The sequence below is a fragment of the Ascaphus truei genome, chromosome 1 (genome assembly GCF_040206685.1).
Source record: "Ascaphus truei isolate aAscTru1 chromosome 1, aAscTru1.hap1, whole genome shotgun sequence".
NCBI lineage: Eukaryota > Metazoa > Chordata > Amphibia > Anura > Ascaphidae > Ascaphus > Ascaphus truei.
The window spans coordinates 113406711-113426374 of NC_134483.1; positions in this window are offsets into that span (position 1 = coordinate 113406711).

The following is a 19664-nucleotide window of genomic DNA, read 5'->3' on the forward strand; positions in this document are numbered from 1 at the left end:
TCATAATATTTCTGTTACGGTTGTGTTCCTACACACAAGTGCAGAGAAAGGGAAGGACCTGATACCAAGGTGGGGTATCCGCAGGAGAGACGAAAGGGAGTGTGTTGTCGCGCAGCTGGGGATCGGCGCACGTAGTCACGTGAGCGCGCCGCGCGCATGAGAATGCGCGACGCTTCCGGAGGTGCGGAGCCAAGCTCACAGACACAACTGGCCCAGCTGCATGTATGCGCATGCTCTGGCAGCAGAGCGGGGATGCGCGCATGTTCTCAGGCACCAACGTGGGGGAAAGCCAATGCTTCAGCACAGGAGTCTGGAACAGGCCTCTGCGTGGAGAATAGGAGCAGACCTTAGGAACTCAGGAACACAGGCCTAGCATGGAAAGTAGCAGTACTGACCTCTGCGTGGAGAGTAGCAGCAGGTCTCAGGATACTCAGGTACTAATAACGAGAACTAGAGAGGAACAGAGGAGGTAGAGTCCAGAGCACAAGATAACAATAGAATTGCTTCTTGGAGGACGTCCAGCCTCCTTAAAGGCATAGTGCCAGTAACAGAAGAGTGCAGCAAATACTAAGTTCAAACTAAGGGTTGTTTAGTTGAATACTTTGGCCAAGGTATTGTAAGCCTGCTACCACGTCAAGGTAACCCCTATCAGCAGGTCCTACACTACCCGACGGTAAACTAACCTCAGTGGTAGAATGAGTAACTGTCCCAGTCTTCCGGAATCCAAAGGAGATGAGTACAGGTCCTAGAAGAAGTTCAGGCAGGAACAGCATAGAGTACTGGGGTAGTACTTTGCAAGGCCGTGGGCAGGTAGCCACTGACTGCTTTAAAAAGGAAGCGGCAGCTGTTAGCAATGAGAAAGAAAGAGAGAGGCTTACTTCCTGTCAGGAGGAAGAGGGCAGGATTTGCCAGGAAGCAAGATGGCGTCGTTTGCGTCAGAATCCTTAAAGACACAGGATCTTGACTCGCAGCTAGAGGGCGGCGATCAGAAGTAAACAGGTAAGGAAGGAACACGCCGCAGGGGGCGTGTTCCACGCATCGTGACAATTTCTGGATTGGCAGAATTAACTTAATTTTTATGAAACTTCTTCCTCGAATCTTATATCTATTCCTAACTCTCCCCATTCCAGTCCCACCACGAGAACTTCAAGATTTACAATCCCATATAAAGTCCTTTATTTGGAATAATAAGAGCCCTAGAGTGGCCAGGTCCATTCTCAGCCAGTCCAGACTGAAAGGAAGACTAGCTTTACCATGCCTACTCTCCTACTATAAAGCAGCTCAATTTAGCCAGATACTATCCTGGCACTCAGACATAGGAGATAAGACATGGGTGGAACTGGAGACAGAACTACTGACCTTGGAACTAAGATCAATTCTGTGGTCGCCTAAGATTTCCCAAAGAAAAGCAAGTGGTTGTTTACCCTCAATATCTCACAACCTGAGCTTGTGGAACAAAAATAAAAAGAATTCGAAGCTCAGTTTTGATAGATCAGGGATGACATTATTATTTTTTAACCCAGCATTTTCCCCGGACATGAGTGGGTCCATTTTTGAAGCAAGATTAAGGGGGATCCATAGGATAGTGGATGTTATGGACATGGACAAATCCAGGGTCCTTTCCTTCGCCACCCTCAGTGACTAATATGATCTCCCAAGTGGTGAAATCTTCAGGTACCTACAGATCCAGGGGTTTGTACAGGGTGGAGGCCTACCCCCACCCCTGACATTTTCCGAGACACTGTGCCGCAAGGCTTCATACCAAAGAGGGTCGACATCGACTATTTATCCCTCTATCTTTCTCCCTTCTCTGGAAAAAGAATTCCCTTTTATAACCCAGTGGGAAACAGATTTAGGCCAAACTCTAGAACCAGAATTATGGGTGCAAATATTTGAAGCAGCGGCCACAAGCTCTATATCTACACAGATCAAAGAAAATGCATATAAACTTTTATATAGGTGGTTCCTATCCCCAGAGCACCTGGCTAGGAGGTATCCGGACATGTCCCCTATCTGTCCTAAGGTCTGCGACCAACGCACCCCGTTTATTCATATGTGGTGGTTGTGCCCCGGGGTGACAGAGCTCTGGAGAGGGGCTCAAAGGCTGATGCAGAGAGTTCTGGGTTTTGACTTCCCTCTCGACCCATGGGTATGTCTCCTAAACAAACCTCAGGAGAACATACTGTAGATAGGTACTTATTAGCCATATCATGACAGCAACACGCTGTTGCAGAGGCGTGGATAAGCCTGAGCCTGCCGGTTCATAACCAGATAAGAACAAGAATATGGTACTCTCTCAAAATGGAGTTACTTACTGGGATTATGAGAGATTCCTGCTCAAAGTTTCAAAAGGTATGGCAGCCGTGGCTGATTTATGAAACTCTCAACACGCAGGGACACCCACCCATAGATCAGTCCAACATCCTCCAATGAGACCCTCTCTATTCTCCAGGTTGCCCAGAGGGACAGTCAACCCAAAAATATAAGATAAAGAGGGTAATGAACAGAATTGATCTGAAATTATGTTGAAGAGTGTGGGTGTGTATATATATATATATATATATATATATATATATATATATATATATATATATATATATTGAAAATGAATGAATAAACAGCGCCTGTTAAGGTGATCGACCAAAAAGTGATCTCCCAGACACTCAACAAATCACCAAATAACTTTGCCAGCACAGATGACCTTTATCAACCAATAAAAAGTGCAAAAATAAATGTGGTATTGATACTCTGATGGTTAGTGCAATGTGTGATGTGATAAATTGTTGTGTAAATAAATTATGTATACAATTTAATCTATTAGAATTTGTATATATGGTTGTAATCATTATGAATATACTAACTGTTTAATACAATATATTTCCATACTTTTCTTTTGTTAGTAAGTTTTATCATTTAATATATTGTTATTTAATTTGTTGTTTAGTATGTTGACAGGAGAATTGATTATCAAGGCTAGCACAGATGACCTGATTTAGGCATTAGCATAATATTCTGTTACGATTCTGTGATTCTACGGAAGGACTATTAAATAGCCACCTATTACAAGTGCAGTTTATCCCCTGATGAAATCCGCTGCGCCGGAAGAAATGCGTAGGGTCACGTGGTTAATTGAACTACGGTGGTGGAGTAGCTCAGATGCCAGACACGAGGAAGGGGAAGGATTTCCCTGAGTCACATGCAAAACAGATCAAGCTTGCCAGGAACCACAGGCTGCAGTTTCAGGTTGCCAGAGGGACAGTCTACCAGGTGATACCAGCAGCAGTGATGGTCTGATGTGACGGAGCAAACGGACGACGATTTGGCTATATGTTGGCGCAAGGGCTTACCCATACAATGCTTTTTATGCAGTGACAAATTATGAGGGTGCATTTGTCATGATTCATGTTATTAAACCTTTGTTATTGGATTTTAAACAAGGATCGGGCGCTTTAGGATTGTAATAATTGAAATGTGAATAATGATCTCAATACTGAGTAACATGGACTTAGACCAGTGATTCCCAACCAGGGTTCCGTGGTTCCTGGCTCCTTGAAGCAGTCTCAGGGGTTCCTCCTATGGACCACAGACCCCCCTCTCCCCCCCCCCGGGATGTTTTTTTTGGTATGTATTATGTATGTGGATTGAGTGAGAGTGGGGTAATTGACGGAAGGTAGGGGCGAGTGAGAGAAGGGAGGGGGGCGGGAGGGAGTGAGGAAAAGAGGGAGTAAGAGTGAGACTCAAGGGATAAATACATGCAAGGCGCGAGGGGGATAGTTAGTGAGACGGATGGGAGAGAAATACATGGGTAGACTGTAGGAAATAGAGGTAGCTCGTGAGGTGTGAAATTTTGTGACTGACCCCTGTCAAACCTATTATGTGTCAGCCAGATAGGGGTTCCCCGAGATTTTTCGAAATACTTCAAGGGTTCCTCCAAACAAAAAAGGTTGGAAATCACTGGCTTAGACATACACCATGCTTAAGCAGAGCCTGTTCTGTTGTCGCAACGGAATATTGTTGATAGGCAACATACACAACATGAATACTTTGAATCCAGCTTGGTGGCAGCTTAATGTGATTTATCAGCAGTGTTTATCCTTAATAGATACATTGCAAATCCAAGGCTGCATTTGATCATAATATAGCAGTTGCTGTTTGCTCCGTGTTATTAAATGGTAAGTACAAGTACATGCAGTGCAGTGTTTTGGCTGGAGATGCGGTGAACTGGTTCCCTTCACACAATCCAAGAACAGATTACGATATGTACTTTTAAATCACTTCTCTTCATTATAATTTGTTGGTGGGATTATTTAATCCTAGCGGTTTATCTGAGTAGATTTCAGTTTCTACTATACTCATTATGTATGGTAGAATAGCCTTTATCTAGACAGTATATTCAGGGGCATTTGTTGTATTGGTTATCCAGAGTAATGATGATAACATATTACCTTCCCTGTTTATGTACCATGTGGGTTGTCCTATATGCTGATGTTAAATTGACTGACTATTAACTCCTATGGTTGGAGCTGGGATTTAAAGGAAGGCTGAATACACAAAGCCTTCACTGAGACCTTTTGGTGACAATGTCCCTGTGACAGGGTGAAGTCAACCACTATCAGTTATGCCTGGGAAACATATGTCTGAGTGCTGCATCCAGCACTCAGAAGGTTAACTCAGGAGGTAAGCTGACACCTGATAGCCAGCAAGGTAGAAAAGGATCTTGTTACTGGCAGTAGCTGCCTGCCTTAGACCAGAGCACACTGCTATGTGAGCTGTTAGCCAGAGGGATTTCACCAAAGTAACTACTTCAACCAAAGTAAGGATTGTTCATTTGTTTTCCTGACTGCTTAAAGTACTTAAACTTATGGTTTGGTTATGGTCTAGCCAGCCAGCCTGCTAGATAGGCCTGGTGTGTTAGTCCACACAGGAAAAAATAAATAAAAATGGAGACCATTTTTTCTCAGTTCCTTGAGCAACAGCTCCGGCTGGCAGAGAAGCAAGCTGAACATCAAGCTCAGCAAGCGGAGCGACAAGCACAGCAAGATGAGTAACAGGCCCGGCAATAGGAAAAGCTACTACAACTGCTGGCTGAAGGCCCAGCCCCAGGCAGACCAGCGATTCCAAATAACCCACCGGTGATGCTGCCTAAAATGAAGCCAACCGAAGACCCAGAGGCATTTCTTCTCACTTTTGAAAGGGTAGCCACGGCCCACGGCTGGAGTTGATCGCTGGGTAACGACTCTGGCTCCACTCCTCATAGGAGAAGCTCAGGCAGCCTGCCAGGCTCTTCCAGCAGACAAGGCCATGGACTATCAGCAACCAAAGGCTGCTATTCTGGATCGCCTAGGCCTCACTCCAGAGACCTACCGGCAGCGGTTCCGGACAGTCAAATATGCAAACAGAGACCGACCCGGGTCGTAGCCCACTGCTTAGTAGACTTATGTACCAGGTGGATACAACCGGAGAAGCATACCAAGGCAGAGATCCTTGAACAGTTTGTGCTCGAGCAGTTCATACAGATACTGCCCCCCTCCTCGCGCTCCTGGGTAAAAAGACACGTTGCATTTTCCCTGGATTCAGCGGTCCGCTTGGTGGAAAACTTCCTTGGCGACGACACCCAACAGGATAGCTGGGAATGGTCCGTGCAAACACCAGTTGCTTCCGGTGATGCCAGAGGCAGGAGAGCAGACAATCGAGGGGTCTACAACCCGCCAGCTCGGGAGATCCAGTCAACTCGTCGGAAGACCCTTTCCCATCTCAGAGGGTTCCTGGTACAAACTCCCGCAGAGACGCCCGTCCCGGGTCAGAGGCCATTGGATCACTCAAGGGAGGCCGCCACCCACAGTTTTCCCCGAGAACCTGGACTCCCGTCACCCATCCGGTGGAGAGGATACCACCACCAACCAGAAGGGAGGATCCCATCCAACAGCGGAGAGGTCCCAACACCGAACCCCGTCGAGAGCTTCCGCTGACGACCGAGTTTGCAGACTCCGGAGATGATGAAATGGACTGTTCATATGGCAGAACCACTGCCACAGCTTCTCTCCGAGGGGACCACAATCCGTGGTTAGTCCCAGCATCTCTGGAGGGGAAAATAGTCAAAGCCATGCTGGACTCGGGATCTGGAAAAACCCTGATCCTAGAAGCCCTAATTCCAAACCACAGACTATCCTATGACTCTCCGTGGAATATCGAGTGTATCCATGGGGATACAAAGAGATACCCGACGGTGAACATTCTACTGCGTATCAAGGATCAAGAGGCTAGCCTGCTAGTGGGAATTGCTCCCTGGCTACCTGCTCCTGTTCTACTTGGCTGAGACTGGCCCTACTTTGAAACATTGTTGGCCCCTACTCCTACGGAGCCTACTTCTCTGGTACCGGAGAAGCCCAGAGACTTGTTTCCTTTTTCCCCAGAGATATTCCCCCGTAGACACCACGTCCCAAAGACACATAAACACAGACGTGAGGAAAAAGAAGACTGCTTAAGAAAGGCTGGGACTCTTGGTAACATTAGTCAGCCCAAAGGACTGCAGGTCATGGCCGGAGATGACCAGGGTGGGGAACAGATAGATACGGGAATTGTGCCAGACCTGGATCTTCCTGACTTCCGTCAGAGGCAGAGGGAAGACCAGCTCTGGCTAGACAATATGAGAAGGTGGTACAGGTCAACAACAAGATAATGGATGAACAAGGTGTTGAACTGTTGAATGACATCCTATATCATGTGAATAAGGTTACACAAACAGGGGAGGTCATTCAACAGATGCTAGTCCCTAAAGGGTTGATTAAAATAATGTTCACTCTAGCCCATACTCTCCCATGGGGTGGTCATTTGGGCAGAGATAAGACCACGGACCGCATCTCGTCCCGGTTTTACTGGCCAGGCATACATGGTGACATCATGAAACTATGTGAGACATGTCCTGAATGCCAGTTAACTAGCCAAAAAGGAGAGAAGCCGGCACCCTTGGTCCCTCTGCCCTTGGTAGCCGTCCCATTCGAGAGAATTGGGGTAGATCTGGTGGGACCTTTAGAACCCTCGCGAAGGGACATAAATGTGTACTCGTTGTTGTAGATTATGCCACCAGATATCCTGAGGCCTTCCCTCTGAGATCAGCCCCTGCTAAACATGTTGCTCACAGGCTGTTAGAACTGTTCTCTAGGGTAGGACTTCCCCAAGTAATGTTAACTGACCAGGGAACAAATTTCATGGCAAAGTTAATGCAGGATGTCCTGAAGTTATTGGAGGTAAAATCCATCCGGACCTCAGTTTACCATCCTCAGACTGATGGATTGGTAGAGAGGTTTAACCGTACTTTAAAAACCATGCTTAGGAAGTTTGTGGACACTGAAAAGCGAGCTTGGGATGAACTTCTCCCTTTCCTGTTGTTTGCGGTACGAGAAGTTCCCCAATCATCCACAGGCTTCTCCCCGTTTGAGCTTCTATATGGACGCCAACCTCAGGGTATTCTCGACCTACTGAAGGAATTCTGGGAGGAGGAGCCCTCCCCCTCCAAGAACACACTTCAGTATGTCATAGACCTTAGAAACCGCCTAGACATGATAGGTCGGTTTGCTAAGGAAAACCTCAAATCTGCTCAAGAACGTCAAGAGAGGCAGTACAACCAAAATGCCCGCTTGAGGGTCTTCCAACCTGGGGACCAAGTGATGCTACTACTACCGACATCAGAGAGTAAACTCCTTGCGAAGTGGCAGGGTCCTTTCCAAGTTCTCCGCCGCACCGGGGAGGTGAACTATGAGATCTCTTAAGCAGGGTCCAGGAAGGGTAAACAAATCTACCACGTAAACCTCCTGAAACCCTGGAAAATGATGAGATCGCTGTTCATCCACCCTCGGGAAGGAGAGACGGATTGGGTCCACAGCCTCCAAAGGGTAGTACGTACAATGACCATCAGGTTCCCATGGGAGAGCAGTTAACAACAGAACAAAGGTCAGACCTACTAGAATTATGTGACCAGTTCCCAGATGTTTTTTCTGAGCTGCCAGGGCAGACTGATTTAGTGTCCCCTAGGATTGAGACAGAACCTGGCGTAAAAGTACGGTCCCGTCCTTATAGATTGCCAGAGGGCCGAAAAGACCTGGTAGAGAGGGAGATAATAGACATGTTGGAATTGGGCGTGATCGAGGAGTCCCACAGTGAATGGTGTAGTCCTATAGTGTTGGTCCCTAAACCAGATGGGAAGGTGAGGTTTTGCGTGGATCTGCGAAAGGTAAATGCTGTATCCAGATTCGATGCATACCCAATGCCTAGGGTGGATGAATTGCTTGACTCTCTTGGTAAAGCAGAGTATATCTCCACCCTAGATCTCACGAAAGGATATTGGCAAATACCTCTAGCGGAAGAATCCAAATGCAAAACTGTCTTCGCCACCCCTCTTGGTTTATACCAATTCGTTACTATGCCATTTGGGTTACATGGGGCTCCAGCCACGTTCCAAAGGTTAATGGACAAGGTACTACGACCCCATAGGAAATATGCCGCGGCCTACTTGGATGACATTGTCATCTATAGCAGACACTGGCAGTCTCATATAAAAAGGTTAAGGGCAGTCCTAACGTCCTTAAGAGAAGCAGGGCTCACTGCAAATCCAAAAAAATGTGCCCTGGGTAAATCCACTACAAAATACTTGTGCTATGCCGTTGGGGGAGGGATAGTAAGGCCACTAGCTAGCAAGGTGGTCACCATAAAGGAAGTCCCCACCCCACAGACAAAGACACAGGTCCGCTCCCTTTTGGAGTTAGCAGGGTATTACAGGCGGTTTATCCCCAATTTTTCAGAAATATCTGCACCCCTAACAGATCTGACAAAAAAGAGTGCCCCAACCCAAGTTAAATGGTCTTGGGAGTGCCAAGATGCCTTTGACATGCTAAAAAAGTGCCTGTCAGAGGGCCCCGCTATTCGGAGCCCAGATTTTAAAGAGCCCTTCATCATCCAGACGGATGCCTCAGAGGTAGGACTGGGAGCAGTGCTGTCCCAGCAATTTGATGGTGTTGAACACCCCATACTGTTCATCAGCCGGAAGCTGTTCCCAAGGGAAGTGAGGTATTCCGTCATTGAGAAGGAGTGCCTCGCTGTAAAATGGGCAATTGAGGCCTTGAGACATTATGTCGCCGGAGTACACTTCACCCTGGTCACTGACCATGCGCCCTTGAAATGGTTAAACACCATGAAGGACACAAACTCAAGGTTGACCAGGTGGTATATGGCCCTCCAACCCTTCTCTTTTGATATGCAGCATAGACCTGGAAGGGACCATGGAAATGCTGATTTTTTGTCAAGAGAAGGAGTGGAGGGTTGGGCTTCAGCCATGTGGGACCCTAGCCACACACAAACAGGGGAGGTATGTGACAGGGTGAAGTCAACCCCTATCAGTTATGCCTGTTAAACATATGTCTGAGTTCTGCATCCAGCACTCAGAAGGTTAACTCAGGAGGTAAGCTGACACCTGATAGCCAGCAAGGTAGAAAAGGATCTTGTTACTGGCAGTAGCTGTCTGCCTTAGACCAGAGCACACTGCTATGTGAGCTGTTAGCCAGAGGGATTTCACCAAAGTCACTACTTCAACCAAAGTAAGGATTGTTCATTTGTTTTCCTGACTGCTTAAAGTACACTTATGGTTTGGTTATGGTCTAGCCAGCCAGCCTGCTAGATAGGCCTGGTGTGTTAGTCAGATCTCCCAATGTGGAGCAGGTTTTGTTTTGGTTTGAAGGGACAGTGTACCCACATGTTATGTTGTGTTATGGAGAAATAAAGCCACTGAACGTTTTCAATATCCTGAAACTACACGTGTGGACTGTTCCCTGACCTCGGCTACAGGCTGTCCTGCCACAGTCCCCAAAGTGTATATCCATTTAGCCTCTTTTTTTTAGAAGCGCATTGTCCAGATCGCCTTTTCCGATCCCCATTGTCTTGCCTTCAAATATTTTGTGGGCAAACTACCAATCTATCTGAACAAGCTACTCACCCCTACCACATGCAGCATGAGATCAGACTCCAAAAGACTGTTCATGGTCCCAAAGCTCAACAAAGTATCCGGCCACTCCTCCTTCTCTTACTATGCACAACAAAACTGGAACAACCTACCAGAGACTCACATCCACCATCAGTTTAAGTTCTTTCAAAACTAAGACTGTCTCACATTTTAATCTGGTAAAGTATGTAAATGTTACATACGCCTATAATATATATTTTCTTTAACTGTGCAATGTCTTGTATATAATGTATTCCCTTTTATCTGATGTAACTGTATTTGTACATGTACTATTTGTCTTAACTCTAAATTGCCAGATGTTCTATGCCCTGGAAATACAAGTAAGATATATGCCCATGGTGTGCTTGATTGACATGTCTAGCTACAGGAGTATGTACCTTGTTTTTTACAGTGCTCATGTGCTCTAAGATGCGGTGTCTGAGTTGGCGTGATGTCTTCCCGACAAATTTCATGCTGCATCGACATGCGGCCAGATAAACCACACCACCGGTTTTACCATTCATAAAACTTGTGATTGTGTAACTCTGAGTACTATCCCAATTACTGAATTCTTTACTGGGGTTAACAAATTGGCACATTCTACAAGTGCCACAGCTGTACATGCCTACTGTTTTAGTGGTAAACCATGTTGTGGGCTGTTGTACCTGATAATAGCTGTGGACTAGTTGGTCTGATAGATTTCTGGTCCTCTTGTAGGTAATGGAGGGGGTTGAATTCATCACTTTTTAAAAATCCTCATCCTTCAGTAGGATGAGCCAGTGTTGATTGATTACACTTTTAATCTCCCTCCACTGCTTGTTATAGGTTCCAACAATTCTTATTGGGTTTGTTTTCCTGATTGATCTCAGGAAAGTTTGAGATTGTGATCGTTTTGATTCAGTGTGTCTACAAAATTATAAAATTCTTATATAGTACAATTCCACACCAGCAGCACATCGTCGATGTAACGCAACCACAGATCGATGTGCTGCGTGTACTCCTGCATCTCTGGAATGAAGACTGTTGCCTCCTGCCACCGCCCTAGGTAAATATTTGCATATGTCAGCGCACAGGTTGTGCCCATGGCTGTCCCCTGGAGCTCAGGGTATCACAGCACCTGAGAATTATAGCCTCTCACTTGCAGGTTCAAATCTCCCACAGTCTCCGACACTAGGACTAGCCCTGAACGAAGGATAATCGGTGGAGCTCTGATCAACATCGGTTTACATACTTTCCCGGCCTCCATCTGAAACCATGTAAGACCAGGTGATGACCAATCAGTGAAGAGTTTGTCTTTGCTGTTCAATCAGAGTGTGAGGTCTCATCTAAGAAGGACCAATCAAGGCGGTGGGAGGAGACAGGGCCGGAGGTGCTAGGACCCAGGCCTTGATTTCCAGTTTCAGCCTGATATCTCCCACAGAGGTAGACGCCTCAGAGTCTGGGATTAGCAATGGCTCCGTTTTTGAAGTGCATGTTCCCCTGATATGAGTCCACGCCCTTCCCAAGTGTTCTCAAGTACTTCACCTAACCAAAATACGATTATAGCCCAAGCCTCCATTGTGTGCCGAGTAGATTACCAACCCACCACACAATGGAGCCTTACAAATACATAACACTAAAATACACATTATCAACCATTTTGGCTACATTAAGATGGCCATACGAGCCTATAGAATAAGGTAGGGGAAACAAGCTTGTTTACTTGTATAACTCGAGATATACACCAGCGACCAGAGGAAGGACGTTCCAGATATACATCGGTCTGCGCCCTGCTGTTCCCGCCGAGTGGTAACATGTCCATAACATGTTATGCTGTTATATGCTTTTATTGATGTACGTGCAATAATCACTTTTCACTCTATAAATTGATTTTATTTACTACACTATGAGGTTTTTTTGCGCTGTTTTTTCTTTTTTTCTGTATTAGTTTGGATTGCTGAGCCATCCCCTAAGAACAGCAGCATAAAACCTCCTTCCAATCAGGTCATATTTATTCTTACTTAGATCACAATAGCACTTATCACATATTTATCACTTATGAGCGCAATACCTGTTTGTTATAACTAAACAGGAGTGTAAGCATTGTCAAAAGTAGTAATATTCCTTATTTACAGACATTCGCATATCATTAATACATATTTATATTTCATTGTTTTATTAATCCATGATGGATGAAAGAAATGGCGGTTTATCAGTACAATAAATGTATCAAGATTAACAGAGCAGTCATTGTTACTCTTCATTTGTATCTCATGAGATTGTTATTGTTTACACACCCCATTAAGAAGGCAATGAGATGTATTTACACCCCTCCCATTTCAGATTGAAATTGGAAGAATGACAATGGAAAGGAAGAAATAAGGTACATTTAAGTATAGTAAAACCCACCACAATCTTCATGTTACAATATGTACACTCAGAACAATGTGTGTATAAACCTTCAGCTTTCTTTTGTGTTGTTGTAAGAAATGCTTATAACTTTGCCTGTTATTTTAAAGAGTATCAATTATTTACTAAAATATATCAATGCCAGCAGCATCAGGAAAGAAATGAATGAATCCACAAAAACTTAAGGATTGTTACAAGTTTGCATGTTAGGTCGTAACTATTTACAGCAAACTGTTAAAATTGTGAACTTTAAAGATACAACTGAATTACATGACTTTTAGTTATCAACATGTCAAAATCTGTGAAATTAAAGTTCAGCTTTCACACTCTCATTACAAAATGTAGAAAGACAGAACAACACCACCATCAAATTATGCTCATTTACGGGAAATATAGTGGTTGAATTACAATTACAGTAACTGTTCTCAGTTTATCATTATTATTTTTTTTATCCAGTTAATTAGCATTGTTATGTACTATTTTTGCTCTGCTGACTTTTAATAATTTATACTGACTGCAATGTTCTCATTAAACCTGGTGGCTTCGTCACGCATCATTAAACAGAATACTGTTTGTGAATCAGTTGTCACTTTCTTTTTTGATTAATAATGGGACAGTGGTTAGTAGATGCTTTTATTTCCGACATGCTTGGTCACATTCTGCTGTTCATAGGAAGAGTTTTGGTGAAGTTAAAGATGCGGCAGACGTTATTAACCCCATCAATGGGATTTAATGCAAATAATAATGTGTTAAATAACACGTGTTATCACCTTAACTACTGTATTCAATAGTTATACATTTAAAAACCCTCTAGCATTGATGCAACCATCTGCCAAATCTGTAGTTTAGGTTTCCATTTATTTTAGGCCCTTTCAGACGCCATTTTGACAATTGGGGCTACTATTTTTGAGAACTTATTGATAAATCTCTAAGAATTGCCTGCAAATCCAAGAAACGCAGTAACTCACAGCATATTTTAGGGGTATCCGAGGTTCTCACTTTATGCCCCTTCTCTGGATCAGTAGACACCCCCTTAACTCCTCAGGATGTAGCACTTATTTGACTTTAGTTTCAGATCGTGGAGACAAACATTTTTTCGACATTTTCAACCAGTTAAAATGTTCCTCAGGTCTCAATGAAAGTGAATATCTTGTCTAGCACAGGAGTTCAGTGCATGAGTTCTGATGTCCCAGACAGCCCATCACAGGGTATTGAAATGTAGCTGTTACATTCTAGGAGCTAAACACCATCCAGTTATTTTCATATAGTCCAATTGGCTTTAAAAACAGATTTATACTCCTCTGCCAATCTCCACTTGCCAGTATCCAGTAAGGTCCATGGGTGGGGTTGGGGGGTGCGGGGGGTGATACTTTGCTCCTCTGAGGGCATTTAGGGCCTTGTCAATCCTGGACAGGGGACAGGCATCCAAACAGCCCGGACTTTCGATAAATGTTAGTCAATACACAGGCACATTGTTCCATATTTCTTCCAGTTAATTACCATAGAAGAGGCTTGGACATATCACCTCTGCCTCCTACATTTCCTCTATGTGCCTATGGTACTTTGAGGCTGGTATGATTCTGTATGGTAGATTTAATGGACGGGTATCCCAGTGAGGAATTCTGTGAGTTACTGTCTTGGTATAGAAAAATTAATCTAGTTCTGTGGAGAAGGTGTGACGACTCAGGAGATTCCTTCCTCTTCCTCTCTCCCATCTCCCGTTACCATTTCTGTCCCTTCTCACTCCTCTCCTTCACCGTCTACCTCTCTCCCCTTGCCGCAGCACGTTCCCCGCAGGTCTCGCGTACCTACGCATTCCCACAGTCCCTGCCATAATCCTCCCCGCTCCCTCTTCCCCGCGGTAGCTCCCTTACCTTCCCCTGTGGTGCCATCCGTCCCGTTACCTCCGCCGCCTGTGGTGCCCGCAGTGCAGCGTTCGGCGCGCCTAGTGACGCGTCCGGTGCGCTTTCCCCCTCAGCCCACGGGGGACGCGTGTGCATGCTCCTCTCTGCCCTTGCGGGCCATCGAACTGGCACAGGCCTTGCCCGTGTTTCCCTCTCTTAGCTCCGTCCCTCTCCTGCTGCCTTTCTCTGCTCCGTGCGGGCCGCACCTGTGTTGCAGTCTGTGCGCGCACATCCCCAGCTTACAGGGGCCGCGCGCACAGACTCTCCTTATCAGGATTTCCCTGTCACTGCCTCCCAAGCTGTTCAGGCCATTCCCATAACTAAATAGAAAAAATAAATAAGTGCGCACTAAAATATATACTTAATACAAAGTGTTAATTGTGATGTCAATTTAAATCAAATAAACACACCCCACCATGTGGAAGAGGTAAATAAATATATACCAATGTAGATGAGCGTCTGCTGCTGTGTAAAGGGTAGCCCAAGACCCTAGAATCTATTAACAAAAAAAACAAACAAAGTGCACAACACTCATCGTGAAAAATGTAATAAACTATGTTTATATATAAGGTGTTTCAAGGTTATGCGTACATCAAGGTAGATTAATCAAGCATAGAGCCACAGAGTGGCAGTTACCAGCGTCTGCAACCAGGAACCACCAGAGCTTCACTCTCCTTTCCACCTACAGGTAGGTGAAATGCCAGATAATTGATGACTCTGCCACAGTCTCAATGTCCTCTAAATAGCGTCAATACGCTTAGTGGATCCTGGGGAGTGGTTGTCCTTTGCTCGCAAGTAGTACACAGGTTCCTCTGCAGACCTCACTGTGTTTCCTGATCAGTCAGGCAGCGTGACGGCGTGGTCCCGTGGGCCCTTCTGTGATGTCAGAGCACCCACTCTGCTTTGAGTAACAGCGTCTGCCAGTAATGATTCAGACCTCACTTGGCAACCAGAGGCAGGCAACAGCGCGGCCCATGCACAGAAGAGGAAATCAACTTGGTGTTCAGCAAACCGTTTGACAACAATAAAATACAACTTGGAATATGAATAATAAAAGTATATAGGTTGAATGGTATCTCTCCTACGCGGCGTTTCATGGCTCAACATGCCACTTCTTCAGGGAATAACGCCGTCACGTTGCCTGACTGATCGGGAAACACAGTGAGGTCTGCAGAGGAACCTGTGTACTACTTGCGAGCAAAGGACAACCACTCCCCAGGATCCACTAAGCGTATTGACGCTATTTAGAGGACATTGAGACTGTGGCAGAGTCATCAATTATCTGGCATTTCACCTACCTGTAGGTGGAAAGGAGAGTGAAGCTCTGGTGGTTCCTGGTTGCAGACGCTGGTAACTGCCACTCTGTGGCTCTATGCTTGATTAATTTACCTTGATGTACTCATGACCTTGAAACACCTTATATATAAACATAGTTTATTACATCATTCCCATGACTGCCTCTTCTGTCTCCTCCTCTTCTCTCCCTGACCTATCTCTTGCTTCACCCACTTCTCTCTCTACTCCTCCCCTCTCTACCATTGGTGCACCTCCCTTTATAATCCCTGTCTGTCCACCTCTTCCTCGCTCTGCATAGTTCCTGTTTCCCTGTATGTTACCTGTCCTATGCTGTGCTCCCTCTGTGCTCCTGTGAATACCTGCTCCTGTGTTACTTTGGATTTCCCTGGCTTTTGACCCCTGCTCTCCCTGGACTACTCTGCTCTCTGGTACCCCTTGAACCCTGCTACGCCTATGACTTCGCTGACCTCTGGCTTCCTAGGACCTGGCTTGCACTCTGACGACTCTACTCTCTGGATCCCCTGAACATTGGCAAACGGACACGACTATTCTCACGGACACTCCCAAGCGTTGCAAGTATATGCTAACAACTCTTTCAACAGGCCCAGCAACGCTATACCACACTCCGGGCTTGCTCCCACTGCTGTGGGTGTGTGGTATCATACCGTTCCCACCTCAGTACTAGGGTCTAGCTTGGTCTGCGGGCATACAGGCGTGACAGAAGGTATCTTTGAACTTAAAGGCATACCTTTTAACTACATTCATTACAGCTCTGTCTCAGCTGCTGTATTCGACAGATCAGTGTCTACTGTAGCTCGACCGTAGGCTTGAACATTTCTGTGCATGTACGACCATACAATACACACTCAGGCAAGTTTGGTGTTGGGGGGATGGACACTTTGGGGATTGAAATATTGAAAATCTATATATACGATTTACCTCCCTCTACTTCTATTAAAACATATTCAACTCTGGAATCGCTTGGTATTGACATACCAGTAAGGGGCTCTAGCAGAGTTGTATAAGGTGCACATGGACTAGGTCCCTGGACTGTGGTAGAGACCATCTTTGTTTTTGTGAGAGGGTATGTCAGGGGAAGTTCGAATTGGTAGATCGCATCCCCCATCTGTATTTCCCCATTAAGGGTCCTGAGTGGCTTTACCTTTCACAGGGTTGCATACTAGGCTGTAAGCTGGGGAAGAATACTCTTGAGGAACTATAGAACCCCTAGGTATTACAGGTCCCATTAAACATACTGGATAATAGGGGCCAATCAAGATGGGTCCTCCTTGTGGTTCACAGTGGTGGGCACGATAAATACATGTACAGTATCTGCTTATACTGTATCACAGTCCAAGAAATTCCAAGTTCATGTATACAATCTCTATGTATGTATATATATATATATATCACTGTCAGTCCTACTGCCAACTCAATCTGAATAGGTATGACCTCGGCTTTCTGTTTGCAAAGCACTAATGCAATCAGGGCATCATTATCAAATAGAGCTTTGCAAGTAATGCAATTTACTTTCAAACACAATAGGTTAAGAACCATGTTTCTTTGGTGGACATTGCTGGGAGCATTGCTCTGAAGCAGCAGCAGTACCATTACTTTTAAATCAGATGCATTGTCATGAACAGGGTGAATGCTCATGGGTATAGAGGTATACTTTTGTAAATATTGTACCGGAGGCCTTCTTAGAGATCCTTTGATAGCCTAGTAAACTCCATGTCCCAGTGACCATGGCTGTGTTCAGTTCTGTATATGCACAATCCAGGGGGAGCATGTAGTGTGACGACTCAGGAGATTTCTTCCCCTCCTTGTCCCTCTCTCCCATATCCTGTGGTCCCTTACACTCCTTCCCACTCCTCTCCTTTGCCTTCAATCTCTCTCCCTTTGCCGCAGTGCGTTCCCCACAGGTCTCGCATACCCACGCAGTCCCTGAGTCCCTGATATGATCCTCCCTGCTCCCTCTCTCCTGCGGTGCCCGCATTACCTTCCTCTGTGGTGGCATCCATCCAGTTGCCTCCTCCCTGTGTGGTGCCCGTGAGGCGCGGCGTTCCGCGCGCCTGGTGACGCGTTCGGTGCATGCGCTCCCTCAGCCCACGGAGGGCGTGCACACACGCTCCTCCGCTGGTCTCCCTGGTCCACCTGCTCCCTCCTCTCTGCCGCTGCATGCCATCTCACAGTCGCAGGTCACACGCGCGTTCCCCTTCTTTGGGCCCCGTGCTCCTCCTGCGGCCTTCCCTTGCTCTGTGCGGTCCCTCTCTGTTTTGTAGCCCGTGCGCGCACATCCCCAGCTTACAGAGGGTGCGCGCACATGCTCTTCTTATCCTGTTCCCCATGTCTCCGCCTCCCAAACCCAGGCAATTCCCCTGACTGCCCCTTCTGTCTCCTCCTCTTCTCTCCCTGTCCTATCCCTGTCGTCTCCCACTTCTCTCTCTACTCCGCCCCTCTCTCCTATTGGTATGCCCTCCTTTATAACCCCTGTCTGTCCACTTCTTCCCCGCTCTGCATAGTTCCTGTTTCCCTGTGTGTACCTGACCTATGCTGTGCTCCCTCTGTGTTCCTTTTGTATCCTGCTCCTGTGTTATCTTGGATTTCCCTGGCTTTGACCCCTGCTTGTCCTGGACTACTCTGCTCTCTGGCATCCCTCTGAACCCTGCTACGCATACTACTACGTTTACCTCTGGCTTCCTAGGACCTGGCTTATACTCTGACGATTCTAACCTCTGGACTCCTTAACATTGGCACACGGACACGACTATTCTCACGGACATCCCCAAGTGTTGCAAGTATACACTAACAACTCTTCCAACAGGCCCAGCAACGCTATACCACACTCTGGGCTTGCTCCCGCTGCTGTGGGTGTGTGGTATCATACCATTCCCACCTCAGTACTGGGGTCTAGCCAGGTCTGTGGGCATACAGGCGTGACATGTAGGAGATGAAGACAATATAAAACAAATCTGTGCAGTATTTAGTGCTATTGCAAATAAGGTCTTGGCTCGTATGTGCAGCCTACTCACAGGATGTCAGTCGTAAAAAAGCGTTTCCCGGGGGGCGTGCCGGTGACGTCGACGGAGATGGTTGTGTGAGAGGAGATCTCCACAGACCCTCCTGTATAATCTGATCATTTAGCACATTTTCCCCGAATCTTTTTGGCTAAAAATCCCCTCCTCCCCCCCAGAGCCAACAAACATCAGGACATGGCTAACAAAGCGAAAAACCCGTCGGGACAAGGGGTCACAACGTTTTTCTCCCCGTCGCAGCGGAGCTCCGATGCGGGAACTAAAATCCAAGATGGCGCCGCTCTACCACCTGAAAGCTGTTGTCACCGAGCTGAAACAAGAAATCTCAGGCCTTGGGGAAAGAATCACAGCCTTAGAGAACAAGCTGGAGGAGGCCCAACAACGACAGGCAGCGGCAGACAAAGAAATCTCCCGGCTGGGAACAGAGATAGACTTCCTGAAAGATGGCCTGGAGGACCTGGAGAACCGGGATAGACGGCAAAACATCAGAATCTGTGGGATCCCAGAAACGGTTCTCCCTGGCAACCTCCGGGCCTACCTGGTGGACTTCTTCATAACAATATCTTGTTATGCCCTTTGGTTTGTGTAACGCCCCTGCCGTTTTTCAAGAGTTCATGAACGACATCTTCCGTGATGTACTGGGAACATTTGTTATAGTCTACCTAGACGACATTCTAATTTTTTCTAAAAATCTGGAGGAACACATTCAACATACCAAACTAGTGCTTTCTAGACTCCATTCTAATCACCTATATGCCAAGATGGATAAGTGTTTGTTCCACCAGTCCTCTACTGCCTTCCTAGGCTATATCATCTCCAGCCAAGGCTTCTCCATGGATCCAGAGAAACTGAAAGCTGTTCTCGATTGGCCGCTGCCTAATTCACTCAAGGCTGTGCAGCGTTTTCTCCGTTTTGCCAACTATTACAGGAAATTCATAAAAAAAAAATCTTCTATTGCTCTTCCCATCACTGCATTGACCAAGAAGGGCGCTGATATTGCTTCCTGGTCTCCTGAGGCTATTCATGCCTTTGAGGTTCTTAAGAAGGCTT